Source organism: Spea bombifrons, chromosome 3, assembly GCF_027358695.1.
Source record: "Spea bombifrons isolate aSpeBom1 chromosome 3, aSpeBom1.2.pri, whole genome shotgun sequence".
NCBI lineage: Eukaryota > Metazoa > Chordata > Amphibia > Anura > Pelobatidae > Spea > Spea bombifrons.
In genome coordinates this window covers 2638060-2665774 of record NC_071089.1, presented here as the reverse complement: position 1 = coordinate 2665774, position 27715 = coordinate 2638060, and the positions used below count along the sequence as shown (strand labels likewise).

Below are 27715 nucleotides of genomic sequence, written 5' to 3'. Positions count from 1 at the left end.
CTTTGCTGTTGTTAACGATAGATCAAAAAGATTGCTTGCTTTAGTCGCAAGCTTCGTCCTGGCTAAGGGCTGCGTCGCATCCAGAAGCGCAAAATATCCTGCCTGTGTCATGCTATGTACTGTTTGGGGTTGTAGAAATGCTTTAATGAGGCAGAGTTAGACCACGCCCTCCAGACTGTATGCAAATAAGCCTGTACATATGCTGTCAAGCATATTCCCAATTGTTCTTTATGATAATAAACAAACCAAAAAAAAAAAACAACTGTCCTTAAATGTTTAACATTGAGATCTCTGTTCCTTACATGTGCAGTTGTATTATTCATTTCCTCAAATATCAATAGTGAAACATCTGGAAAAAGTACTCACCACACGCTTAAGGGGCCGGTTTTCAGCATGGAAAGGACTAATGCGCCCTCTGTACGTTCAGTGATCATAGCTTTTTTGCTATTTGTTTAAAAGCTTTCCGACACGAGTTGGGAAGCTCTATGCGTGTGGAAAGATCAGGTTGCAGACTTCATTTTTGGCAAAGTGTCTAGTCTGCCGTGTTTGGATTGACTTTTGCCGCTCCGATGCCGTGCTGCGCTCCTTCTTTGTGGCGGTGCTGGGGAGTCCGGTCGTCCGTGCGCTGCCGTTAGTGAGCCTTTTGCTCGTTCGTCGCAAGGCCGTATGGTGAACTGTCCGAGATTTTGTGCGTTTTCTTCCCGCCGCGGTTTTAATACAAAAACAATTTTGTTAGGTACTTTTTATAATCTTAGGTGCAAAATGTTGGCACTGGCGATGCTGCTTAAGACAAAAAGAAATTGAAGGAAATCAGGCTTTTTTGGTGTTTGTGAAAAGGATGGGCTAAACACGCCACAATGGGGAAGGATTCTAAGCCTTACCTAACCCTAAACTGTCATCCGTAAACCATTAACAGTACTCCGAAGCTAACTGTAACTGGGCCTCTTCAAAGCCATGAGCTTAACCCGCCCCTAACCCAAGCTCTATCACCAAACCTTTCCATGCTTAAACGTTTCTAACCGCTAACTTTGGAAAGGTGGTTTAATTAGAAAGATTGGATTTGTGGAAAAGATATATTTGCTTTCAAAGGAAACAGCATCAGGCAACTTGGTATTTGTGAAGCCGATGGGTTCAGCACGCCACGATTGGAAAAAAGAGTAGTAATCAGATTCCATCCCGAAGCCTTACCCCTAACCTTGTAACACAGCCCAAAGAATGTGTGCCAGGAACTTCTGGTGGCTGCAGCAGAAGGGGAAGTTGCGGACCCCCGTAGGTAAGCGGTGGGGGAGTTACAATCTTCAGCTTTTCTTTTCTTAACGCAAACAACATTGTTTCAAAGAAGCAACTTCGCGCCCCAGTCACTAAGACTGCTGGAAGGTTTGTTTGAGCTGCCGCCTCATTTGAATACCCATGATGCACCGAGAAACGCCCCGCCTTATTGTTAGTTTAATAAGACTTTAAAACAGCCCAATATTAAATAGTTCCAATCCCTTTGCAATTGTGTTTTGCATGTGTTAAAGGTTCCAACGATCAGGCAAGAGCTGGGTGGGATTAATTAAACACACCTTAACCTCGAGGAGCACTGCCTGTGGCCGGGCCGTTGCCCTGCGGCATGCTTGGGTATACTCTGGTTTCTTTTCAGACCGAATAAATCTTTCGCCTTTTACTAAAGATTTCCGTGGGGAGGAACGACCATGAGTCTTAATCAATTTTTTGATGCCTGGCGTTTGCTGGGCTTCTTTGCTGTTGTTAACGATAGATCAAAAAGATTGCTTGCTTTAGTCGCATGCTTTAGTCGCAAGCTTCGTCCTGGCTAAGGGCTGCGTCGCATCCAGAAGCGCAAAATATCCTGCCTGTGTCACGCTATGTACTGTTTGGGGTTGTAGAAATGCTTTAACGAGGCAGAGTTAGACCACGCCCTCCAGACTGTATGCAAATAAGCCTGTACATATGCTGTCAAGCATATTCCCAATTGTTCTTTATGATAATAAACAAACCAAAAAAAAAAACAACTGTCCTTAAATGTTTAACATTGAGATCTCTGTTCCTCACATGTGCAGTTGTATTATTCATTTCCTCAAATATCAATAGTGAAACATCTGGAAAAAGTACTCACCACACGCTTAAGGGGCCGGTTTTCAGCATGGAAAGGACTAATGCGCCCTCTGTACGTTCAGTGATCATAACTTTTTTGCTATTTGTTTAAAAGCTTTCCGACACGAGTTGGGAAGCTCTATGCGTGTGGAAAGATCAGGTTGCAGACTTCATTTTTGGCAAAGTGTCTAGTCTGCGGTGTTTGGATTGACTTTTGCCGCTCCGATGCTGTGCTGCGCTCCTTCTTTGTGGCGGTGCTGGGGAGTCCGGTCGTCCGTGCGCTGCCGTTAGCGAGCCTTTTGCTCGTTCGTCGCAAGGCCGTATGGTGAACTGTCCGAGATTTTGTGCGTTTTCTTCCCGCCGCAGTTTTAATACAAAAACAATTTTGTTAGGTACTTTTTATAATCTTAGGTGCAAAATGTTGGCACTGGCGATGCTGCTTAAGACAAAAAGAAATTGAAGGAAATCAGGCTTTTTTGGTGTTTGTGAAAAGGATGGGTAAACACGCCACAATGGGGAAGGATTCTAAGCCTTACCTAACCCTAAACTGTCAACCGTAAACCATTAACAGTACTCCGACGCTAACTGTAACTGGGCCTCTTCAAAGCCATGAGCTTAACCCGCCCCTAACCCAAGCTCTATCACCAAACCTTTCCATGCTTAAACGTTTCTAACCGCTAACTTTGGAAAGGTGGTTTAATTAGAAAGATTGGATTTGTGGAAAAGATATATTTGCTTTCAAAGGAAACAGCATCAGGCAACTTGGTATTTGTGAAGCCGATGGGTTCAGCACGCCACGATTGGAAAAAAGAGTAGTAATCAGATTCCATCCCGAAGCCTTACCCCTAACCTTGTAACACAGCCCAAAGAATGTGTGCCAGGAACTTCTGGTGGCTGCAGCAGAAGGGGAAGTTGCGGACCCCCGTAGGTAAGCGGTGGGGGAGTTACAATCTTCAGCTTTTCTTTTCTTAACGCAAACAACATTGTTTCAAAGAAGCAACCTCGCGCCCCAGTCACTAAGACTGCTGGAAGGTTTGTTTGAGCTGCCGCCTCATTTGAATACCCATGATGCACCGAGAAACGCCCCGCCTTATTGTTAGTTTAATAAGACTTTAAAACAGCCCAATATTAAATAGTTCCAATCCCTTTGCAATTGTGTTTTGCATGTGTTAAAGGTTCCAATGATCAGGCAAGAGCTGGGTGGGATTAATTAAACACACCTTAACCTCGAGGAGCACTGCCTGTGGCCGGGCCGTTGCCCTGCGGCATGCTTGGGTATACTCTGGTTTCTCTTCAGACCGAATAAATCTTTCGCCTTTTACTAAAGATTTCCGTGGGGAGGAACGACCATGAGTCTTAATCAATTTTTTTGATGCCTGGCGTTTGCTGGGCTTCTTTGCTGTTGTTAACGATAGATCAAAAAGATTGCTTGCTTTAGTCGCAAGCTTCGTCCTGGCTAAGGGCTGCGTCGCATCCAGAAGCGCAAAATATCCTGCCTGTGCCATGCTATGTACTGTTTGGGGTTGTAGAAATGCTTTAACGAGGCAGAGTTAGACCACGCCCTCCAGACTGTATGCAAATAAGCCTGTACATATGCTGTCAAGCATATTCCCAATTGTTCTTTATGATAATAAACAAACCAAAAAAAAAAAAACAACTGTCCTTAAATGTTTAACATTGAGATCTCTGTTCCTCACATGTGCAGTTGTATTATTCATTTCCTCAAATATCAATAGTGAAACATCTGGAAAAAGTACTCACCACACGCTTAAGGGGCCGGTTTTCAGCATGGAAAGGACTAATGCGCCCTCCGTACGTTCAGTGATCATAGCTTTTTTGCTATTTGTTTAAAAGCTTTCCGACACGAGTTGGGAAGCTCTATGCGTGTGGAAAGATCAGGTTGCAGACTTCATTTTTGGCAAAGTGTCTAGTCTGCCGTGTTTGGATTGACTTTTGCCGCTCCGATGCCGTGCTGCGCTCCTTCTTTGTGGCGGTGCTGGGGAGTCCGGTCGTCCGTGCGCTGCTGTTAGTGAGCCTTTTGCTCGTTCGTCGCAAGGCCGTATGGTGAACTGTCCGAGATTTTGTGCGTTTTCTTCCCGCCGCGGTTTTAATACAAAAACAATTTTGTTAGGTACTTTTTATAATCTTAGGTGCAAAATGTTGGCACTGGCGATGCTGCTTAAGACAAAAAGAAATTGAAGGAAATCAGGCTTTTTTGGTGTTTGTGAAAAGGATGGGCTAAACACGCCACAATGAGGAAGGATTCTAAGCCTTACCTAACCCTAAACTGTCAACCGTAAACCATTAACAGTACTCCGACGCTAACTGTAACTGGGCCTCTTCAAAGCCATGAGCTTAACCCGCCCCTAACCCAAGCTCTATCACCAAACCTTTCCATGCTTAAACGTTTCTAACCGCTAACTTTGGAAAGGTGGTTTAATTAGAAAGATTGGATTTGTGGAAAAGATATATTTGCTTTCAAAGGAAACAGCATCAGGCAACTTGGTATTTGTGAAGCCCATGGGTTCAGCACGCCACGATTGGAAAAAAGAGTAGTAATCAGATTCCATCCCGAAGCCTTACCCCTAACCTTGTAACACAGCCCAAAGAATGTGTGCCAGGAACTTCTGGTGGCTGCAGCAGAAGGGGAAGTTGCGGACCCCCGTAGGTAAGCGGTGGGGGAGTTACAATCTTCAGCTTTTCTTTTCTTAACGCAAACAACATTGTTTCAAAGAAGCAACCTCGCGCCCCAGTCACTAAGACTGCTGGAAGGTTTGTTTGAGCTGCCGCCTCATTTGAATACCCATGATGCACCGAGAAACGCCCCGCCTTATTGTTAGTTTAATAAGACTTTAAAACAGCCCAATATTAAATAGTTCCAATCCCTTTGCAATTGTGTTTTGCATGTGTTAAAGGTTCCAATGATCAGGCAAGAGCTGGGTGGGATTAATTAAACACACCTTAACCTCGAGGAGCACTGCCTGTGGCCGGGCCGTTGCCCTGCGGCATGCTTGGGTATACTCTGGTTTCTCTTCAGACCGAATAAATCTTTCGCCTTTTACTAAAGATTTCCGTGGGGAGGAACGACCATGAGTCTTAATCAATTTTTTGATGCCTGGCGTTTGCTGGGCTTCTTTGCTGTTGTTAACGATAGATCAAAAAGATTGCTTGCTTTAGTCGCAAGCTTCGTCCTGGCTAAGGGCTGCGTCGCATCCGGAAGCGCAAAATATCCTGCCTGTGTCATGCTATGTACTGTTTGGGGTTGTAGAAATGCTTTAACGAGGCAGAGGTAGACCACGCCCTCCAGACTGTATGCAAATAAGCCTGTACATATGCTTTCAAGCATATTCCCAATTGTTCTTTATGATAATAAACAAACCAAAAAAAAAAAAACAACTGTCCTTAAATGTTTAACATTGAGATCTCTGTTCCTCACATGTGCAGTTGTATTATTCATTTCCTCAAATATCAATAGTGAAACATCTGGAAAAAGTACTCACCACACGCTTAAGGGGCCGGTTTTCAGCATGGAAAGGACTAATGCGCCCTCCGTACGTTCAGTGATCATAGCTTTTTTGCTATTTGTTTAAAAGCTTTCCGACACGAGTTGGGAAGCTCTATGCGTGTGGAAAGATCAGGTTGCAGACTTCATTTTTGGCAAAGTGTCTAGTCTGCCGTGTTTGGATTGACTTTTGCCGCTCCGATGCCGTGCTGCGCTCCTTCTTTGTGGCGGTGCTGGGGAGTCCGGTCGTCCGTGCGCTGCCGTTAGTGAGCCTTTTGCTCGTTCGTCGCAAGGCCGTATGGTGAACTGTCCGAGATTTTGTGCGTTTTCTTCCCGCCGCGGTTTTAATACAAAAACAATTTTGTTAGGTACTTTTTATAATCTTAGGTGCAAAATGTTGGCACTGGCGATGCTGCTTAAGACAAAAAGAAATTGAAGGAAATCAGGCTTTTTTGGTGTTTGTGAAAAGGATGGGCTAAACACGCCACAATGAGGAAGGATTCTAAGCCTTACCTAACCCTAAACTGTCAACCGTAAACCATTAACAGTACTCCGACGCTAACTGTAACTGGGCCTCTTCAAAGCCATGAGCTTAACCCGCCCCTAACCCAAGCTCTATCACCAAACCTTTCCATGCTTAAACGTTTCTAACCGCTAACTTTGGAAAGGTGGTTTAATTAGAAAGATTGGATTTGTGGAAAAGATATATTTGCTTTCAAAGGAAACAGCATCAGGCAACTTGGTATTTGTGAAGCCCATGGGTTCAGCACGCCACGATTGGAAAAAAGAGTAGTAATCAGATTCCATCCCGAAGCCTTACCCCTAACCTTGTAACACAGCCCAAAGAATGTGTGCCAGGAACTTCTGGTGGCTGCAGCAGAAGGGGAAGTTGCGGACCCCCGTAGGTAAGCGGTGGGGGAGTTACAATCTTCAGCTTTTCTTTTCTTAACGCAAACAACATTGTTTCAAAGAAGCAACCTCGCGCCCCAGTCACTAAGACTGCTGGAAGGTTTGTTTGAGCTGCCGCCTCATTTGAATACCCATGATGCACCGAGAAACGCCCCGCCTTATTGTTAGTTTAATAAGACTTTAAAACAGCCCAATATTAAATAGTTCCAATCCCTTTGCAATTGTGTTTTGCATGTGTTAAAGGTTCCAATGATCAGGCAAGAGCTGGGTGGGATTAATTAAACACACCTTAACCTCGAGGAGCACTGCCTGTGGCCGGGCCGTTGCCCTGCGGCATGCTTGGGTATACTCTGGTTTCTCTTCAGACCGAATAAATCTTTCGCCTTTTACTAAAGATTTCTGTGGGGAGGAACGACCATGAGTCTTAATCAATTTTTTTGATGCCTGGCGTTTGCTGGGCTTCTTTGCTGTTGTTAACGATAGATCAAAAAGATTGCTTGCTTTAGTCGCAAGCTTCGTCCTGGCTAAGGGCTGCGTCGCATCCAGAAGCGCAAAATATCCTGCCTGTGCCATGCTATGTACTGTTTGGGGTTGTAGAAATGCTTTAACGAGGCAGAGTTAGACCACGCCCTCCAGACTGTATGCAAATAAGCCTGTACATATGCTGTCAAGCATATTCCCAATTGTTCTTTATGATAATAAACAAACCAAAAAAAAAAAACAACTGTCCTTAAATGTTTAACATTGAGATCTCTGTTCCTCACATGTGCAGTTGTATTATTCATTTCCTCAAATATCAATAGTGAAACATCTGGAAAAAGTACTCACCACACGCTTAAGGGGCCGGTTTTCAGCATGGAAAGGACTAATGCGCCCTCTGTACGTTCAGTGATCATAGCTTTTTTGCTATTTGTTTAAAAGCTTTCCGACACGAGTTGGGAAGCTCTATGCGTGTGGAAAGATCAGGTTGCAGACTTCATTTTTGGCAAAGTGTCTAGTCTGCCGTGTTTGGATTGACTTTTGCCGCTCCGATGCCGTGCTGCGCTCCTTCTTTGTGGCGGTGCTGGGGAGTCCGGTCGTCCGTGCGCTGCCGTTAGTGAGCCTTTTGCTCGTTCGTCGCAAGGCCGTATGGTGAACTGTCCGAGATTTTGTGCGTTTTCTTCCCGCCGCGGTTTTAATACAAAAACAATTTTGTTAGGTACTTTTTATAATCTTAGGTGCAAAATGTTGGCACTGGCGATGCTGCTTAAGACAAAAAGAAATTGAAGGAAATCAGGCTTTTTTGGTGTTTGTGAAAAGGATGGGCTAAACACGCCACAATGGGGAAGGATTCTAAGCCTTACCTAACCCTAAACTGTCAACCGTAAACCATTAACAGTACTCCGACGCTAACTGTAACTGGGCCTCTTCAAAGCCATGAGCTTAACCCGCCCCTAACCCAAGCTCTATCACCAAACCTTTCCATGCTTAAACGTTTCTAACCGCTAACTTTGGAAAGGTGGTTTAATTAGAAAGATTGGATTTGTGGAAAAGATATATTTGCTTTCAAAGGAAACAGCATCAGGCAACTTGGTATTTGTGAAGCCGATGGGTTCAGCACGCCACGATTGGAAAAAAGAGTAGTAATCAGATTCCATCCCGAAGCCTTACCCCTAACCTTGTAACGCAGCCCAAAGAATGTGTGCCAGGAACTTCTGGTGGCTGCAGCAGAAGGGGAAGTTGCGGACCCCCGTAGGTAAGCGGTGGGGGAGTTACAATCTTCAGCTTTTCTTTTCTTAACGCAAACAACATTGTTTCAAAGAAGCAACCTCGCGCCCCAGTCACTAAGACTGCTGGAAGGTTTGTTTGAGCTGCCGCCTCATTTGAATACCCATGATGCACCGAGAAACGCCCCGCCTTATTGTTAGTTTAATAAGACTTTAAAACAGCCCAATATTAAATAGTTCCAATCCCTTTGCAATTGTGTTTTGCATGTGTTAAAGGTTCCAATGATCAGGCAAGAGCTGGGTGGGATTAATTAAACACACCTTAACCTCGAGGAGCACTGCCTGTGGCCGGGCCGTTGCCCTGCGGCATGCTTGGGTATACTCTGGTTTCTCTTCAGACCGATTAAATCTTTCGCCTTTTACTAAAGATTTCCGTGGGGAGGAACAACCATGAGTCTTAATCAATTTTTTGATGCCTGGCGTTTGCTGGGCTTCTTTGCTGTTGTTAACGATAGATCAAAAAGATTGCTTGCTTTAGTCGCAAGCTTCGTTCTGGCTAAGGGCTGCGTCGCATCCAGAAGCGCAAAATATCCTGCCTGTGTCATGCTATGTACTGTTTGGGGTTGTAGAAATGCTTTAACGAGGCAGAGTTAGACCACGCCCTCCAGACTGTATGCAAATAAGCCTGTACATATGCTGTCAAGCATATTCCCAATTGTTCTTTATAATAATAAACAAACCAAAAAAAAAAACAACTGTACTTAAATGTTTAACATTGAGATCTCTGTTCCTCACATGTGCAGTTGTATTATTCATTTCCTCAAATATCAATAGTGAAACATCTGGAAAAAGTACTCACCACACGCTTAAGGGGCCGGTTTTCAGCATGGAAAGGACTAATGCGCCCTCCGTACGTTCAGTGATCATAGCTTTTTTGCTATTTGTTTAAAAGCTTTCCGACACGAGTTGGGAAGCTCTATGCGTGTGGAAAGATCAGGTTGCAGACTTCATTTTTGGCAAAGTGTCTAGTCTGCCGTGTTTGGATTGACTTTTGCCGCTCCGATGCCGTGCTGCGCTCCTTCTTTGTGGCGGTGCTGGGGAGTCCGGTCGTCCGTGCGCTGCCGTTAGCGAGCCTTTTGCTCGTTCGTCGCAAGGCCGTATGGTGAACTGTCCGAGATTTTGTGCGTTTTCTTCCCGCCGCAGTTTTAATACAAAAACAATTTTGTTAGGTACTTTTTATAATCTTAGGTGCAAAATGTTGGCACTGGCGATGCTGCTTAAGACAAAAAGAAATTGAAGGAAATCAGGCTTTTTTGGTGTTTGTGAAAAGGATGGGCTAAACACGCCACAATGGGGAAGGATTCTAAGCCTTACCTAACCCTAAACTGTCAACCGTAAACCATTAACAGTACTCCGACGCTAACTGTAACTGGGCCTCTTCAAAGCCATGAGCTTAACCCGCCCCTAACCCAAGCTCTATCACCAAACCTTTCCATGCTTAAACGTTTCTAACCGCTAACTTTGGAAAGGTGGTTTAATTAGAAAGATTGGATTTGTGGAAAAGATATATTTGCTTTCAAAGGAAACAGCATCAGGCAACTTGGTATTTGTGAAGCCGATGGGTTCAGCACGCCACGATTGGAAAAAAGAGTAGTAATCAGATTCCATCCCGAAGCCTTACCCCTAACCTTGTAACACAGCCCAAAGAATGTGTGCCAGGAACTTCTGGTGGCTGCAGCAGAAGGGGAAGTTGCGGACCCCCGTAGGTAAGCGGTGGGGGAGTTACAATCTTCAGCTTTTCTTTTCTTAACGTAAACAACATTGACTCAAAGAAGCAACCTCGCGCCCCAGTCACTAAGACTGCTGGAAGGTTTGTTTGAGCTGCCGCCTCATTTGAATACCCATGATGCACCGAGAAACGCCCCGCCTTATTGTTAGTTTAATAAGACTTTAAAACAGCCCAATATTAAATAGTTCCAATCCCTTTGCAATTGTGTTTTGCATGTGTTAAAGGTTCCAATGATCAGGCAAGAGCTGGGTGGGATTAATTAAACACACCTTAACCTCGAGGAGCACTGCCTGTGGCCGGGCCGTTGCCCTGCGGCATGCTTGGGTATACTCTGGTTTCTCTTCAGACCGAATAAATCTTTCGCCTTTTACTAAAGATTTCCGTGGGGAGGAACGACCATGAGTCTTAATCAATTTTTTGATGCCTGGCGTTTGCTGGGCTTCTTTGCTGTTGTTAACGATAGATCAAAAAGATTGCTTGCTTTAGTCGCAAGCTTCGTCCTGGCTAAGGGCTGCGTCGCATCCAGAAGCGCAAAATATCCTGCCTGTGTCATGCTATGTACTGTTTGGGGTTGTAGAAATGCTTTAACGAGGCAGAGTTAGACCATGCCCTCCAGACTGTATGCAAATAAGCCTGTACATATGCTTTCAAGCATATTCCCAATTGTTCTTTATGATAATAAACAAACCAAAAAAAAAAAAACAACTGTCCTTAAATGTTTAACATTGAGATCTCTGTTCCTCACATGTGCAGTTGTATTATTCATTTCCTCAAATATCAATAGTGAAACATCTGGAAAAAGTACTCACCACACGCTTAAGGGGCCGGTTTTCAGCATGGAAAGGACTAATGCGCCCTCTGTACGTTCAGTGATCATAGCTTTTTTGCTATTTGTTTAAAAGCTTTCCGACACGAGTTGGGAAGCTCTATGCATGTGGAAAGATCAGGTTGCAGACTTCATTTTTGGCAAAGTGTCTAGTCTGCCGTGTTTGGATTGACTTTTGCCGCTCCGATGCCGTGCTGCGCTCCTTCTTTGTGGCGGTGCTGGGGAGTCCGGTCGTCCGTGCGCTGCCGTTAGTGAGCCTTTTGCTCGTTCGTCGCAAGGCCGTATGGTGAACTGTCCGAGATTTTGTGCGTTTTCTTCCCGCCGCGGTTTTAATACAAAAACAATTTTGTTAGGTACTTTTTATAATCTTAGGTGCAAAATGTTGGCACTGGCGATGCTGCTTAAGACAAAAAGAAATTGAAGGAAATCAGGCTTTTTTGGTGTTTGTGAAAAGGATGGGCTAAACACGCCACAATGGGGAAGGATTCTAAGCCTTACCTAACCCTAAACTGTCAACCGTAAACCATTAACAGTACTCCGACGCTAACTGTAACTGGGCCTCTTCAAAGCCATGAGCTTAACCCGCCCCTAACCCAAGCTCTATCACCAAACCTTTCCATGCTTAAACGTTTCTAACCGCTAACTTTGGAAAGGTGGTTTAATTAGAAAGATTGGATTTGTGGAAAAGATATATTTGCTTTCAAAGGAAACAGCATCAGGCAACTTGGTATTTGTGAAGCCGATGGGTTCAGCACGCCACGATTGGAAAAAAGAGTAGTAATCGGATTCCATCCCGAAGCCTTACCCCTAACCTTGTAACACAGCCCAAAGAATGTGTGCCAGGAACTTCTGGTGGCTGCAGCAGAAGGGGAAGTTGCGGACCCCCGTAGGTAAGCGGTGGGGGAGTTACAATCTTCAGCTTTTCTTTTCTTAACGCAAACAACATTGTTTCAAAGAAGCAACCTCGCGCCCCAGTCACTAAGACTGCTGGAAGGTTTGTTTGAGCTGCCGCCTCATTTGAATACCCATGATGCACCGAGAAACGCCCCGCCTTATTGTTAGTTTAATAAGACTTTAAAACAGCCCAATATTAAATAGTTCCAATCCCTTTGCAATTGTGTTTTGCATGTGTTAAAGGTTCCAATGATCAGGCAAGAGCTGGGTGGGATTAATTAAACACACCTTAACCTCGAGGAGCACTGCCTGTGGCCGGGCCGTTGCCCTGCGGCATGCTTGGGTATACTCTGGTTTCTCTTCAGACCGAATAAATCTTTCGCCTTTTACTAAAGATTTCCGTGGGGAGGAACAACCATGAGTCTTAATCAATTTTTTGATGCCTGGCGTTTGCTGGGCTTCTTTGCTGTTGTTAACGATAGATCAAAAAGATTGCTTGCTTTAGTTGCAAGCTTCGTCCTGGCTAAGGGCTGCTTCGCATCCAGAAGCGCAAAATATCCTGCCTGTGTCATGCTATGTACTGTTTGGGGTTGTAGAAATGCTTTAACGAGGCAGAGTTAGACCACGCCCTCCAGACTGTATGCAAATAAGCCTGTACATATGCTTTCAAGCATATTCCCAATTGTTCTTTATGATAATAAACAAACCAAAAAAAAAAAACACCGGTCCTTAAATGTTTAACATTGAGATCTCTGTTCCTTACATGTGCAGTTGTATTATTCATTTCCTCAAATATCAATAGTGAAACATCTGGAAAAAGTACTCACCACACGCTTAAGGGGCCGGTTTTCAGCATGGAAAGGACTAATGCGCCCTCTGTACGTTCAGTGATCATAGCTTTTTTGCTATTTGTTTAAAAGCTTTCCGACACGAGTTGGGAAGCTCTATGCGTGTGGAAAGATCAGGTTGCAGACTTCATTTTTGGCAAAGTGTCTAGTCTGCCGTGTTTGGATTGACTTTTGCCGCTCCGATGCCGTGCTGCGCTCCTTCTTTGTGGCGGTGCTGGGGAGTCCGGTCGTCCGTGCGCTGCCGTTAGTGAGCCTTTTGCTCGTTCGTCGCAAGGCCGTATGGTGAACTGTCCGAGATTTTGTGCGTTTTCTTCCCGCCGCAGTTTTAATACAAAAACAATTTTGTTAGGTACTTTTTATAATCTTAGGTGCAAAATGTTGGCACTGGCGATGCTGCTTAAGACAAAAAGAAATTGAAGGAAATCAGGCTTTTTTGGTGTTTGTGAAAAGGATGGGCTAAACACGCCACAATGGGGAAGGATTCTAAGCCTTACCTAACCCTAAACTGTCAACCGTAAACCATTAACAGTACTCCGACGCTAACTGTAACTGGGCCTCTTCAAAGCCATGAGCTTAACCCGCCCCTAACCCAAGCTCTATCACCAAACCTTTCCATGCTTAAACGTTTCTAACCGCTAACTTTGGAAAGGTGGTTTAATTAGAAAGATTGGATTTGTGGAAAAGATATATTTGCTTTCAAAGGAAACAGCATCAGGCAACTTGGTATTTGTGAAGCCGATGGGTTCAGCACGCCACGATTGGAAAAAAGAGTAGTAATCGGATTCCATCCCGAAGCCTTACCCCTAACCTTGTAACACAGCCCAAAGAATGTGTGCCAGGAACTTCTGGTGGCTGCAGCAGAAGGGGAAGTTGCGGACCCCCGTAGGTAAGCGGTGGGGGAGTTACAATCTTCAGCTTTTCTTTTCTTAACGCAAACAACATTGTTTCAAAGAAGCAACCTCGCGCCCCAGTCACTAAGACTGCTGGAAGGTTTGTTTGAGCTGCCGCCTCATTTGAATACCCATGATGCACCGAGAAACGCCCCGCCTTATTGTTAGTTTAATAAGACTTTAAAACAGCCCAATATTAAATAGTTCCAATCCCTTTGCAATTGTGTTTTGAATGTGTTAAAGGTTCCAATGATCAGGCAAGAGCTGGGTGGGATTAATTAAACACACCTTAACCTCGAGGAGCACTGCCTGTGGCCGGGCCGTTGCCCTGCGGCATGCTTGGGTATACTCTGGTTTCTCTTCAGACCGAATAAATCTTTCGCCTTTTACTAAAGATTTCCGTGGGGAGGAACGACCATGAGTCTTAATCAATTTTTTGATGCCTGGCGTTTGCTGGGCTTCTTTGCTGTTGTTAACGATAGATCAAAAAGATTGCTTGCTTTAGTTGCAAGCTTCGTCCTGGCTAAGGGCTGCTTCGCATCCAGAAGCGCAAAATATCCTGCCTGCGTCATGCTATGTACTGTTTGGGGTTGTAGAAATGCTTTAACGAGGCAGAGTTAGACCACGCCCTCCAGACTGTATGCAAATAAGCCTGTACATATGCTTTCAAGCATATTCCCAATTGTTCTTTATGATAATAAACAAACCAAAAAAAAAAACAACTGTCCTTAAATGTTTAACATTGAGATCTCTGTTCCTCACATGTGCAGTTGTATTATTCATTTCCTCAAATATCAATAGTGAAACATCTGGAAAAAGTACTCACCACACGCTTAAGGGGCCGGTTTTCAGCATGGAAAGGACTAATGCGCCCTCTGTACGTTCAGTGATCATAGCTTTTTTGCTATTTGTTTAAAAGCTTTCCGACACGAGTTGGGAATCTCTATGCGTGTGGAAAGATCAGGTTGCAGACTTCATTTTTGGCAAAGTGTCTAGTCTGCCGTGTTTGGATTGACTTTTGCCGCTCCGATGCCGTGCTGCGCTCCTTCTTTGTGGCGGTGCTGGGGAGTCCGGTCGTCCGTGCGCTGCCGTTAGTGAGCCTTTTGCTCGTTCGTCGCAAGGCCGTATGGTGAACTGTCCGAGATTTTGTGCGTTTTCTTCCCGCCGCAGTTTTAATACAAAAACAATTTTGTTAGGTACTTTTTATAATCTTAGGTGCAAAATGTTGGCACTGGCGATGCTGCTTAAGACAAAAAGAAATTGAAGGAAATCAGGCTTTTTTGGTGTTTGTGAAAAGGATGGGCTAAACACGCCACAATGGGGAAGGATTCTAAGCCTTACCTAACCCTAAACTGTCAACCGTAAACCATTAACAGTACTCCGACGCTAACTGTAACTGGGCCTCTTCAAAGCCATGAGCTTAACCCGCCCCTAACCCAAGCTCTATCACCAAACCTTTCCATGCTTAAACGTTTCTAACCGCTAACTTTGGAAAGGTGGTTTAATTAGAAAGATTGGATTTGTGGAAAAGATATATTTGCTTTCAAAGGAAACAGCATCAGGCAACTTGGTATTTGTGAAGCCGATGGGTTCAGCACGCCACGATTGGAAAAAAGAGTAGTAATCAGATTCCATCCCGAAGCCTTACCCCTAACCTTGTAACACAGCCCAAAGAATGTGTGCCAGGAACTTCTGGTGGCTGCAGCAGAAGGGGAAGTTGCGGACCCCCGTAGGTAAGCGGTGGGGGAGTTACAATCTTCAGCTTTTCTTTTCTTAACGCAAACAACATTGTTTCAAAGAAGCAACCTCGCGCCCCAGTCACTAAGACTGCTGGAAGGTTTGTTTGAGCTGCCGCCTCATTTGAATACCCATGATGCACCGAGAAACGCCCCGCCTTATTGTTAGTTTAATAAGACTTTAAAACAGCCCAATATTAAATAGTTCCAATCCCTTTGCAATTGTGTTTTGCATGTGTTAAAGGTTCCAATGATCAGGCAAGAGCTGGGTGGGATTAATTAAACACACCTTAACCTCGAGGAGCACTGCCTGTGGCCGGGCCGTTGCCCTGCGGCATGCTTGGGTATACTCTGGTTTCTCTTCAGACCGAATAAATCTTTCGCCTTTTACTAAAGATTTCCGTTGGGAGGAACGACCGTGAGTCTTAATCAATTTTTTGATGCCTGGCGTTTGCTGGGCTTCTTTGCTGTTGTTAACGATAGATCAAAAAGATTGCTTGCTTTAGTTGCAAGCTTCGTCCTGGCTAAGGGCTGCTTCGCATCCAGAAGCGCAAAATATCCTGCCTGCGTCATGCTATGTACTGTTTGGGGTTGTAGAAATGCTTTAACGAGGCAGAGTTAGACCACGCCCTCCAGACTGTATGCAAATAAGCCTGTACATATGCTTTCAAGCATATTCCCAATTGTTCTTTATGATAATAAACAAACCAAAAAAAAAAACAACTGTCCTTAAATGTTTAACATTGAGATCTCTGTTCCTCACATGTGCAGTTGTATTATTCATTTCCTCAAATATCAATAGTGAAACATCTGGAAAAAGTACTCACCACACGCTTAAGGGGCCGGTTTTCAGCATGGAAAGGACTAATGCGCCCTCTGTACGTTCAGTGATCATAGCTTTTTTGCTATTTGTTTAAAAGCTTTCCGACACGAGTTGGGAAGCTCTATGCGTGTGGAAAGATCAGGTTGCAGACTTCATTTTTGGCAAAGTGTCTAGTCTGCCGTGTTTGGATTGACTTTTGCCGCTCCGATGCCGTGCTGCGCTCCTTCTTTGTGGCGGTGCTGGGGAGTCCGGTCGTCCGTGCGCTGCCGTTAGTGAGCCTTTTGCTCGTTCGTCGCAAGGCCGTATGGTGAACTGTCCGAGATTTTGTGCGTTTTCTTCCCGCCGCAGTTTTAATACAAAAACAATTTTGTTAGGTACTTTTTATAATCTTAGGTGCAAAATGTTGGCACTGGCGATGCTGCTTAAGACAAAAAGAAATTGAAGGAAATCAGGCTTTTTTGGTGTTTGTGAAAAGGATGGGCTAAACACGCCACAATGGGGAAGGATTCTAAGCCTTACCTAACCCTAAACTGTCAACCGTAAACCATTAACAGTACTCCGACGCTAACTGTAACTGGGCCTCTTCAAAGCCATGAGCTTAACCCGCCCCTAACCCAAGCTCTATCACCAAACCTTTCCATGCTTAAACGTTTCTAACCGCTAACTTTGGAAAGGTGGTTTAATTAGAAAGATTGGATTTGTGGAAAAGATATATTTGCTTTCAAAGGAAACAGCATCAGGCAACTTGGTATTTGTGAAGCCGATGGGTTCAGCACGCCACGATTGGAAAAAAGAGTAGTAATCAGATTCCATCCCGAAGCCTTACCCCTAACCTTGTAACACAGCCCAAAGAATGTGTGCCAGGAACTTCTGGTGGCTGCAGCAGAAGGGGAAGTTGCGGACCCCCGTAGGTAAGCGGTGGGGGAGTTACAATCTTCAGCTTTTCTTTTCTTAACGCAAACAACATTGTTTCAAAGAAGCAACCTCGCGCCCCAGTCACTAAGACTGCTGGAAGGTTTGTTTGAGCTGCCGCCTCATTTGAATACCCATGATGCACCGAGAAACGCCCCGCCTTATTGTTAGTTTAATAAGACTTTAAAACAGCCCAATATTAAATAGTTCCAATCCCTTTGCAATTGTGTTTTGCATGTGTTAAAGGTTCCAATGATCAGGCAAGAGCTGGGTGGGATTAATTAAACACACCTTAACCTCGAGGAGCACTGCCTGTGGCCGGGGCGTTGCCCTGCGGCATGCTTGGGTATACTCTGGTTTCTCTTCAGACCGAATAAATCTTTCGCCTTTTACTAAAGATTTCCGTGGGGAGGAACGACCATGAGTCTTAATCAATTTTTTGATGCCTGGCGTTTGCTGGGCTTCTTTGCTGTTGTTAACGATAGATCAAAAAGATTGCTTGCTTTAGTCGCAAGCTTCGTCCTGGCTAAGGGCTGCGTCGCATCCAGAAGCGCAAAATATCCTGCCTGTGTCATGCTATGTACTGTTTGGGGTTGTAGAAATGCTTTAATGAGGCAGAGTTAGACCACGCCCTCCAGACTGTATGCAAATAAGCCTGTACACATGCTTTCAAGCATATTCCCAATTGTTCTTTATGATAATAAACAAACCAAAAAAAAAAAACAACTGTCCTTAAATGTTTAACATTGAGATCCCTGTTCCTCACATGTGCAGTTGTATTATTCATTTCCTCAAATATCAATAGTGAAACATCTGGAAAAAGTACTCACCACACGCTTAAGGGGCCGGTTTTCAGCATGGAAAGGACTAATGCGCCCTCTGTACGTTCAGTGATCATAGCTTTTTTGCTATTTGTTTAAAAGCTTTCCGACACGAGTTGGGAAGCTCTATGCGTGTGGAAAGATCAGGTTGCAGACTTCATTTTTGGCAAAGTGTCTAGTCTGCCGTGTTTGGATTGACTTTTGCCGCTCCGATGCCGTGCTGCGCTCCTTCTTTGTGGCGGTGCTGGGGAGTCCGGTCGTCCGTGTGCTGCCGTTAGTGAGCCTTTTGCTCGTTTGTCGCAAGGCCGTATGGTGAACTGTCCGAGATTTTGTGCGTTTTCTTCCCGCCGCAGTTTTAATACAAAAACAATTTTGTTAGGTACTTTTTATAATCTTAGGTGCAAAATGTTGGCACTGGCGATGCTGCTTAAGACAAAAAGAAATTGAAGGAAATCAGGCTTTTTTGGTGTTTGTGAAAAGGATGGGCTAAACACGCCACAATGGGGAAGGATTCTAAGCCTTACCTAACCCTAAACTGTCAACCGTAAACCATTAACAGTACTCCGACGCTAACTGTAACTGGGCCTCTTCAAAGCCATGAGCTTAACCCGCCCCTAACCCAAGCTCTATCACCAAACCTTTCCATGCTTAAACGTTTCTAACCGCTAACTTTGGAAAGGTGGTTTAATTAGAAAGATTGGATTTGTGGAAAAGATATATTTGCTTTCAAAGGAAACAGCATCAGGCAACTTGGTATTTGTGAAGCCGATGGGTTCAGCACGCCACGATTGGAAAAAAGAGTAGTAATCAGATTCCATCCCGAAGCCTTACCCCTAACCTTGTAACACAGCCCAAAGAATGTGTGCCAGGAACTTCTGGTGGCTGCAGCAGAAGGGGAAGTTGCGGACCCCCGTAGGTAAGCGGTGGGGGAGTTACAATCTTCAGCTTTTCTTTTCTTAACGCAAACAACATTGTTTCAAAGAAGCAACCTCGCGCCCCAGTCACTAAGACTGCTGGAAGGTTTGTTTGAGCTGCCGCCTCATTTGGATACCCATGATGCACCGAGAAACGCCCCGCCTTATTGTTAGTTTAATAAGACTTTAAAACAGCCCAATATTAAATAGTTCCAATCCCTTTGCAATTGTGTTTTGCATGTGTTAAAGGTTCCAATGATCAGGCAAGAGCTGGGTGGGATTAATTAAACACACCTTAACCTCGAGGAGCACTGCCTGTGGCCGGGCCGTTGCCCTGCGGCATGCTTGGGTATACTCTGGTTTCTCTTCAGACCGAATAAATCTTTCGCCTTTTATTAAAGATTTCCGTGGGGAGGAACGACCATGAGTCTTAATCAATTTTTTGATGCCTGGCGTTTGCTGGGCTTCTTTGCTGTTGTTAACGATAGATCAAAAAGATTGCTTGCTTTAGTTGCAAGCTTTGTCCTGGCTAAGGGCTGCTTCGCATCCAGAAGCGCAAAATATCCTGCCTGCGTCATGCTATGTACTGTTTGGGGTTGTAGAAATGCTTTAACGAGGCAGAGTTAGACCACGCCCTCCAGACTGTATGCAAATAAGCCTGTACATATGCTTTCAAGCATATTCCCAATTGTTCTTTATGATAATAAACAAACCAAAAAAAAAAAACAACTGTCCTTAAATGTTTAACATTGAGATCTCTGTTCCTCACATGTGCAGTTGTATTATTCATTTCCTCAAATATCAATAGTGAAACATCTGGAAAAAGTACTCACCACACGCTTAAGGGGCCGGTTTTCAGCATGGAAAGGACTAATGCGCCCTCTGTACGTTCAGTGATCATAGCTTTTTTGCTATTTGTTTAAAAGCTTTCCGACTCGAGTTGGGAAGCTCTATGCGTGTGGAAAGATCAGGTTGAGATCGCTTCTCGGCCTTTTGGCTAAGATCAAGTGTCTTGCCTGAGGTTCGTGACGATTGGTTGTTGTTGGACCTCGGCCTTTCTACTTATGTAGACATGCTGCTATTGGGGTTCTAACTGATGCCTTTCTGAACGAAACGAGATTCGGTCACGGTTGCGTTCGCTCGCTACTCGGCCTCCGGGCCTGCAGACCCTAGGAAACCCGTTGTGGACTCCCCAACACCGAGTGGATGCATGCTGGAGAAATCCTAACACTCGTGAGGCTTGAGCGCACGGTCTACCTTTGGGTGCTGGGAAAGACTCCCCCTCTTCCTGAGGCGGTCTTCTCCCCTACTTTTGGCCTTTTTTAGTGCCTTTTCCCTCTTTTTGGCCTTTTTTAGTGCCTTCCCCTGCCCCTCTTTTTGGCCTTTTTTAGTGCCTTCCCCTGTCCCTCTTTTTGGCCTTTTTTAGTGCCTTCCCCTGCCCCTTTTTTTTGGCCTTTTTTAGTGCCTTCCCCTGCCCCTCTTCTTGGCCTTTTTTAGTGCCTTCCCCTGCTCCTCTTTTTGGCCTTTTTTAGTGCCTTCCCCTGCCCTTCTTTTTGGCCTTTTTTAGTGCCTTCCCCTGCCCCTCTTCTTGGCCTTTTTTAGTGCCTTCCCCTGCCCCTCCTTTTGGCCTTTTTTAGTGCCTTCCCCCCTGTGCTTTTAATCTCTCCCTCTTCTCTTTTCCAGTTCTCTACGCTTTCCCAGCCAGACCCGACGAGGAGCGAAAATGGCAACCCAGACCTCTGAAGCCCAACGACCCAGCCAGGCCACCGTAAGCCGAGCCCAGCCTGCAGCGACCCCAGGGAGCCCACCTCCCCTGGAGACCTGGATGAGGCAAACGGTGGTCCTAAAGTTAAAGGAAGTGGAGGGCCGCACCCCTGACATGGATGTGGACACCTTCAGCAAGAAGGTAGTGCACGAGGGAGCAGGCTTCAGCCCAGCAGAAACCCTGAGCGTCCAGTCGTTTTTGAAGGGAATGTTCTACGTAACGTTCATTTCAGCGGCGGTCTGCAAAAGGTTCTGGGAAGCCTTCAGGTCGGCGAAACCGGATCAGGTCCTCTCCCGTTTCTACGGAAACAGCCCCATCCACAGGGAGGAGAGACCCGTGACGGTCTCGATGCGGAACCCACACACCCCAGGAAAAGACGTGGCAACTTTTCTGGGAAGATACTGCCACATCGTGAAAGAACCGACCAAGATCCTCAACCAGTACGGCTTCTGGACAGGAAGATGGTCCCTCGTGATCCGTCTGAAGGCAGATTCCACCTCGCCGGACGGGCTCCAACACCTCCCGCAGAGCTTCGCCCTGGGGAATTCTACAGGCATGCTTTTCTACCCTGGTCAGCCCACAACCTGCAGACGATGCAGCCAACTGGGTCACAAGGCGGAGGAATGCCAACAGAAATCCTGCAGGCACTGCAGGGTGGTGGGGCACGAGACCAAAGACTGTCCACGAAAGAAGACCTGTAACCTGTGCGGCGATCCTGACCACATCTACAAGGATTGCCCCAAAAGATCAAGGTCATACGCAGCGGTAGCAGCAGCCAAGGCCCCGGCCAAGGTCCCCTCGTCGGCCCCGACCAAGGCTCCAGCCAAGGCGCCGGCACCGCAGACACCCTCTCCGGCAACCCCGAAAGCGAAACCCAGGAAAGGTAAGAAAGCAGCTCCCCCCCCTGCCGAGACTGCCGTGGCCCTGCCCGCTGTCAAGGCTCCCCCTCCTCCCCCAGAGGCAGCGCCATCCCTCCCCTGCGCTGCCTCCGACCCTCCCTGCTTCACCCCCTTCTCCCTCCCCCCACTCCTCCCCCTCTCTGCAGCAGCTCTAACCCCGTCCCTAGCTGCTGCAGACCCCGACCCTTTCCCCCCTCTTGTTTCCGCTGCAGACAACCCCCTGGAGATGCCGCCAAAAGGAGCCGGAGCCAGAAAACGCAAACATAGCGGCAAGAAGGAGGAGGAGGACGAGGACAGCGAGACGGAGACGAGCCCCACCAGGATCTCTCTCCAGAAGAGGGCGCCACCACCAGCCCCCACCGTTCCCTCTCCTCCCGAGCCCGCAAATGACAACGACGACACGCTCGAAAAGATGGTCCAGGACCTGACCCCGTCGGATGAGCCAGCCACCGAGACCGAGGCTCTGATCCTCAACCAGCTGGACATCGACAACCAGGTCTCCCTCCTGGAACAGCTGCTAGACGAGGCGGTCTGGACCCCCGTGAACCCCATCGACCACGGCGGGGAAGATCCTCCCCCACCAGGGGGAGGAGGCGGTAACTAGTGCCTCTGTTTGAGCTGACCTTCTTTTTACTCCCAACTAATGGCGTCAATTTCTATTTTCTCCATTAATGTGAGGAGCATGAAGGACCAGTTCCGGAGGCGCGGTTTACTAACCTTCCTTTCTTCCCAGCAGTGTGATGTATATATGTTGCAGGAATGCGCTTTACCCTTCTCTCGTTCTTATCGCCATCTATGCAGGGAATGGTCCCACGGCCCGTCCTTTTGGTCCGGTGGGAACGGCTGCAAGTCGGCGGGGGTTGCTATCCTGATCCGAGGAGGCAACTTCACGGTGGACGCTGTCCAGGAGATGGTCTGCGGCAGACTTCTGGTCGTGGACGGATCCTGGGCGGGGGAGCCTGTCAGGCTCATCACCGTGTACGCCTCCCCGGAGAAGAAGCAACGCCTGGAGCTTCTCCAGAACCTGCGGACCCAGCTGACTACCACCAGGGCCATAGTGATGGGCGGGGACTTCAACTGCCCGATCGAGGAAGGAGGGCGCACTTCCACCCACGCAACAAACCTGGACGTGACTTCGAAACTGCTCAGAGAGATTGTCACAGAGGCATCCTTAAAGGACGCTATGGGCTCCATCGGGACCGGCTCCGTGAACTATTCTTGGAGCCGGCCGGATGGCTCTGTGCGTTCCCGGATAGACTTTGTGTTCACCTCTCGAGCGGTAGAGCATCAGCAGTGCTCCATGGTGCCCTGCTACTTCTCAGACCACAGGGCTGTTCGGCTCCAGTGTGCCCTGGGCAAAGGGTTTCCTCCCGGTCCAGGCTCCTGGAAGCTGAACTGTGCCCTGTTAGAGAGGCAGGAAATCGTGGATGAGCTGCGTAATGTATATTCTGATTGTGTCAGTACCAAGTATCTGTTCCCCACTGTAGCCCAGTGGTGGGAGTTTACTAAAGTAAAGCTGCGCTCTTTCTTTCAGGCTAAAGGAAGACTCCAGGCGTGTGAGAGGAAGAGGAAATTCAGACGGCTGCAGCGCAAGCTGCAGTCCCTGTTGGACCTCCAACAGTGCGGATGGGACGTGGACGAGGAGCTGGAGGAGACCAAGGAGGGCCTGAAAAGGCACTTTGAGGAGGAATCCAAGCAAATCGTCTTCCGTTCCAAGGTGGAGAACCTGGAGAAGGGTGAGAAATGTAACTCTTTCTTTTTCAGGAAGCTCCACTCCGCTCACACGCCCCTGACGGAAATGAGAGACAGCGAAGGCGTGGTACGACAGGGGAAGGAGGAGGTCCAGAAAGTGGTCGTCGACTACTACCGAGATCTCTACTCCCCCAAAGACACAGACCCGGAGGCTGCTGAACGGTTCCTGTCAGGTATCACTAACACCATTGATCCCGCAGGTCGTGCAGCCATGGACGCCCCCTTGACGCTGGAGGAGCTGCACTCTGCCGCCAAATCCTTCAGGAAGGGCAGGACACCGGGCAGTGACGGCCTCCCAGCCGAGTTGTACACAACGCTGTGGGACCTCATTGGCCCGGACCTCCTCGACCTGTACGAGGAGATGGTGGTGGAGGGCAGGATGCCCCCCACGCTGAGAGAGGGAATGATCACGATCCTGTATAAGCGGAAGGGGGAGAGATGCGACCTGAAAAATTGGCGTCCCATCTCTCTCCTGAACGTGGACTACAAGATCCTCGCCAAGGTACTAGCCACCAGGTTGAAGAAAGTCATCGGGCAGATCGTCCACCCCGACCAGACCTGCGGCATCCCAGGGCGCCGGATCGCGGACAGCCTGGCCCTCATCAGGGACACGATCTACTACATCAAGGACCGCAACGTCCGTGCCGCTCTGGTCACCCTAGACCAAGAGAAGGCATTTGATCGGCTGTCTCATGGTTTTATGGGTCAGGTACTGCGGAGGTTTGGGCTGGGGGAGATGTTCTGTTCTTATGCTAACCTGATGTACCTTGATATCCGCAGCTCGGTGCTGGTGAACGGCTGGAAGACTGACCCCTTCCCGGTCCTCTCTGGGGTCAGACAAGGCTGCCCTCTTTCACCTCTTCTTTTTGTCTGTTGTATAGAGCTCTTCGCCGAGTGCATCAGACGAAATCCAGAGATCAGAGGGATCACCGCGCCGGGCAGAGACAAGAAAGAGATAAAGTGCTCGCTCTACATGGACGACGTGACCATCTTCTGCGCGGACCGCCGGTCGGTGAGAGCGCTCGTCCAGACGTGCGAGGACTTCAGCCGGGCTTCAGGCGCAAAGGTCAACTGCGGGAAGTCGGAGACCATGCTGTTCGGGCAGTGGGACCTGACTTCTGAGCCGATCCCGTTTCCCGTCAAAACCGACTTCCTAAAGATCCTGGGAGTCTGGTTCGGCAGAGACGGCGCGGCCCTGAAAAGCTGGGAGGAGAGACTCAACAAGGTAAAGCAGAAATTTGGGCTGTGGAGCCTCAGAGACCTTACCATCGAAGGGAAAGTGCTGGTGCTGCGCAACGAGATTCTTCCCGTGCTGCAGTACGTGGCTCAGGCGTGGCCCTTGCTGGTCACCATTCACCGAGCCATCAACCGAGCAGTTTTCCACTTCATCTGGGGCTCCAAAATGGACAGAGTAAAGCGCGCAGTGATGTACAAGGAACCCGGCAAGGGAGGCAAAGGAGTGCCTGACATCCCTACCATGCTGAGGACCTTCTTTGTGTGCAACTGCGTGCGCAGGACTCTCAGAGACGTAGTGAAAGGCTCTGCTGGAAACTCCATGTCTCGCTTCTTCCTGCTGCCCCTGTGGAGGCAGCTCAAGTGGGAAAAGTGGGACAGCTCCGTCCCTTACAATTGGACCATGCCCTGGTTCTACTCGGACGTGGGCAAATTTGTAAGGGAACACCAACTGGAGGGAGTTAAACCAGACCTGTGGTTACCCCGTGTGATCCACAAGTTCATCAGAGCCAAAGACACTATCGAGAACATCCCAGGGCTCCCCGATGCCACAGCCAAGACTGTCTGGGCTAACGTGTCGTCGAGCAGGCTAACCAACAGACATAAAGACATGGCATGGATGGCCATTCAGGGAGGCCTCCCCCTAAGGACATTTATGCATGCCAGGGGGCTGTGCAGATATAGACACTGCCCACAGTGCATTGTGGAGGAGGAGACTTCCCTCCACTTGTTCTGGCAGTGCCCGTTTGCACAGGCCTTGTTCAGAGCCCTGGAGCTGGATCTCAAGGACTCTATCGAGAGAAAGTACCTGTCCTTCCATTCGGTACTTTACGGACTTTTCCCAGGGACACACACGGAGAGCGCCATTGAGGATGCTTGGCGCCTCATGTGCTGCGTAAAGGACGCTTTATGGTTTGCCAGGAACCGCCTGGTGCTGAGGAGGGAGCAGGTCACAGTCCGTGACTGCCGCAGGCTTATCCACAGCCTGCTGAGAGACTACTCTCTCAAGGACAGTCTAGAGGCTGAAGACTAGCCCCATTCTCCTCGGCCCCCTTCCCCCCCCCATTTCCCCAGGTTATGTTCCACTAAAGTGCTTACCATATGCGCCACGTCTGGGAATGTAATTGTACACTGCTTCTACTGAGCTTTCCGTAAACTGAAGTCGTACTGTAACGTGTATTGCCCTGCGCTGCGTCGCAGTACTGCTTATCGTCTATCTGTACCAATATTACTGACCTTTGTATTCCTGCTAAAACAGGTTGATGTCTGTTTTACCATAACCAGTTTTGTATAAATAAACTTAAATACAAAAAACCATGAGTCTTAATCAATTTTTTGATGCCTGGCGTTTGCTGGGCTTCTTTGCTGTTGTTAACGATAGATCAGAAAGATTGCTTGCTTTAGTTGCAAGCTTCGTCCTGGCTAAGGGCTGCTTCGCATCCAGAAGCGCAAAATATCCTGCCTGTGTCATGCTATGTACTGTTTGGGGTTGTAGAAATGCTTTAACGAGGCAGCGTTAGACCACGCCCTCCAGACTGTATGCAAATAAGCCTGTACATATGCTTTCAAGCATATTCCCAATTGTTCTTTATGATAATAAACAAACCAAAAAAAAAAAACACCGGTCCTTAAATGTTTAACATTGAGATCTCTGTTCCTCACATGTGCAGTTGTATTATTCATTTCCTCAAATATCAATAGTGAAACATCTGGAAAAAGTACTCACCACACGCTTAAGGGGCCGGTTTTCAGCATGGAAAGGACTAATGCGCCCTCTGTACGTTCAGTGATCATAGCTTTTTTGCTATTTGTTTAAAAGCTTTCCGACACGAGTTGGGAAGCTCTATGCGTGTGGAAAGATCAGGTTGCAGACTTCATTTTTGGCAAAGTGTCTAGTCTGCCGTGTTTGGATTGACTTTTGCCGCTCCGATGCCGTGCTGCGCTCCTTCTTTGTGGCGGTGCTGGGGAGTCCGGTCGTCCGTGCGCTGCCGTTAGTGAGCCTTTTGCTCGTTCGTCGCAAGGCCGTATGGTGAACTGTCCGAGATTTTGTGCGTTTTCTTCCCGCCGCAGTTTTAATACAAAAACAATTTTGTTAGGTACTTTTTATAATCTTAGGTGCAAAATGTTGGCACTGGCGATGCTGCTTAAGACAAAAAGAAATTGAAGGAAATCAGGCTTTTTTGGTGTTTGTGAAAAGGATGGGCTAAACACGCCACAATGGGGAAGGATTCTAAGCCTTACCTAACCCTAAACTGTCAACCGTAAACCATTAACAGTACTCCGACGCTAACTGTAACTGGGCCTCTTCAAAGCCATGAGCTTAACCCGCCCCTAACCCAAGCTCTATCACCAAACCTTTCCATGCTTAAACGTTTCTAACCGCTAACTTTGGAAAGGTGGTTTAATTAGAAAGATTGGATTTGTGGAAAAGATATATTTGCTTTCAAAGGAAACAGCATCAGGCAACTTGGTATTTGTGAAGCCGATGGGTTCAGCACGCCACGATTGGAAAAAAGAGTAGTAATCGGATTCCATCCCGAAGCCTTACCCCTAACCTTGTAACACAGCCCAAAGAATGTGTGCCAGGAACTTCTGGTGGCTGCAGCAGAAGGGGAAGTTGCGGACCCCCGTAGGTAAGCGGTGGGGGAGTTACAATCTTCAGCTTTTCTTTTCTTAACGCAAACAACATTGTTTCAAAGAAGCAACCTCGCGCCCCAGTCACTAAGACTGCTGGAAGGTTTGTTTGAGCTGCCGCCTCATTTGAATACCCATGATGCACCGAGAAACGCCCCGCCTTATTGTTAGTTTAATAAGACTTTAAAACAGCCCAATATTAAATAGTTCCAATCCCTTTGCAATTGTGTTTTGAATGTGTTAAAGGTTCCAATGATCAGGCAAGAGCTGGGTGGGATTAATTAAACACACCTTAACCTCGAGGAGCACTGCCTGTGGCCGGGCCGTTGCCCTGCGGCATGCTTGGGTATACTCTGGTTTCTCTTCAGACCGAATAAATCTTTCGCCTTTTACTAAAGATTTCCGTGGGGAGGAACGACCATGAGTCTTAATCAATTTTTTGATGCCTGGCGTTTGCTGGGCTTCTTTGCTGTTGTTAACGATAGATCAAAAAGATTGCTTGCTTTAGTTGCAAGCTTCGTCCTGGCTAAGGGCTGCTTCGCATCCAGAAGCGCAAAATATCCTGCCTGCGTCATGCTATGTACTGTTTGGGGTTGTAGAAATGCTTTAACGAGGCAGAGTTAGACCACGCCCTCCAGACTGTATGCAAATAAGCCTGTACATATGCTTTCAAGCATATTCCCAATTGTTCTTTATGATAATAAACAAACCAAAAAAAAAAACAACTGTCCTTAAATGTTTAACATTGAGATCTCTGTTCCTCACATG

The 27715-nt window shown here is 47.0% G+C and overlaps 12 non-coding genes across 12 annotated transcripts; all 12 read left to right on the top strand.

The window, feature by feature from the left end:
• The first annotated feature begins 1622 nt into the window (after window positions 1-1622).
• On the top strand, window positions 1623-1737 carry LOC128488116 (U5 spliceosomal RNA). The gene has a single exon (XR_008353553.1). It is a non-coding gene; the product is annotated as a U5 spliceosomal RNA (small nuclear RNA).
• A 1634-nt stretch (window positions 1738-3371) lies between these two features.
• Window positions 3372-3487, top strand: LOC128488097 (U5 spliceosomal RNA). The gene has a single exon (XR_008353535.1). It is a non-coding gene; the product is annotated as a U5 spliceosomal RNA (small nuclear RNA).
• A 1624-nt stretch (window positions 3488-5111) lies between these two features.
• LOC128487989 (U5 spliceosomal RNA) lies at window positions 5112-5226 on the top strand. The gene has a single exon (XR_008353433.1). It is a non-coding gene; the product is annotated as a U5 spliceosomal RNA (small nuclear RNA).
• Window positions 5227-6850: 1624 nt separating this feature from the next.
• On the top strand, window positions 6851-6966 carry LOC128488177 (U5 spliceosomal RNA). The gene has a single exon (XR_008353612.1). It is a non-coding gene; the product is annotated as a U5 spliceosomal RNA (small nuclear RNA).
• Window positions 6967-8589: 1623 nt separating this feature from the next.
• On the top strand, window positions 8590-8704 carry LOC128488108 (U5 spliceosomal RNA). Its single transcript, XR_008353545.1, has one exon. It is a non-coding gene; the product is annotated as a U5 spliceosomal RNA (small nuclear RNA).
• Window positions 8705-10326: 1622 nt separating this feature from the next.
• Window positions 10327-10441, top strand: LOC128487988 (U5 spliceosomal RNA). The gene has a single exon (XR_008353432.1). It is a non-coding gene; the product is annotated as a U5 spliceosomal RNA (small nuclear RNA).
• A 1624-nt stretch (window positions 10442-12065) lies between these two features.
• Window positions 12066-12180, top strand: LOC128487869 (U5 spliceosomal RNA). Its single transcript, XR_008353316.1, has one exon. It is a non-coding gene; the product is annotated as a U5 spliceosomal RNA (small nuclear RNA).
• Window positions 12181-13803: 1623 nt separating this feature from the next.
• Window positions 13804-13918, top strand: LOC128487987 (U5 spliceosomal RNA). The gene has a single exon (XR_008353431.1). It is a non-coding gene; the product is annotated as a U5 spliceosomal RNA (small nuclear RNA).
• A 1622-nt stretch (window positions 13919-15540) lies between these two features.
• Window positions 15541-15655, top strand: LOC128488237 (U5 spliceosomal RNA). The gene has a single exon (XR_008353667.1). It is a non-coding gene; the product is annotated as a U5 spliceosomal RNA (small nuclear RNA).
• A 1622-nt stretch (window positions 15656-17277) lies between these two features.
• On the top strand, window positions 17278-17392 carry LOC128487986 (U5 spliceosomal RNA). The gene has a single exon (XR_008353430.1). It is a non-coding gene; the product is annotated as a U5 spliceosomal RNA (small nuclear RNA).
• Window positions 17393-19015: 1623 nt separating this feature from the next.
• On the top strand, window positions 19016-19130 carry LOC128488208 (U5 spliceosomal RNA). Its single transcript, XR_008353640.1, has one exon. It is a non-coding gene; the product is annotated as a U5 spliceosomal RNA (small nuclear RNA).
• An 8165-nt stretch (window positions 19131-27295) lies between these two features.
• On the top strand, window positions 27296-27410 carry LOC128487985 (U5 spliceosomal RNA). The gene has a single exon (XR_008353429.1). It is a non-coding gene; the product is annotated as a U5 spliceosomal RNA (small nuclear RNA).
• The last annotated feature ends 305 nt before the right edge of the window (window positions 27411-27715 follow it).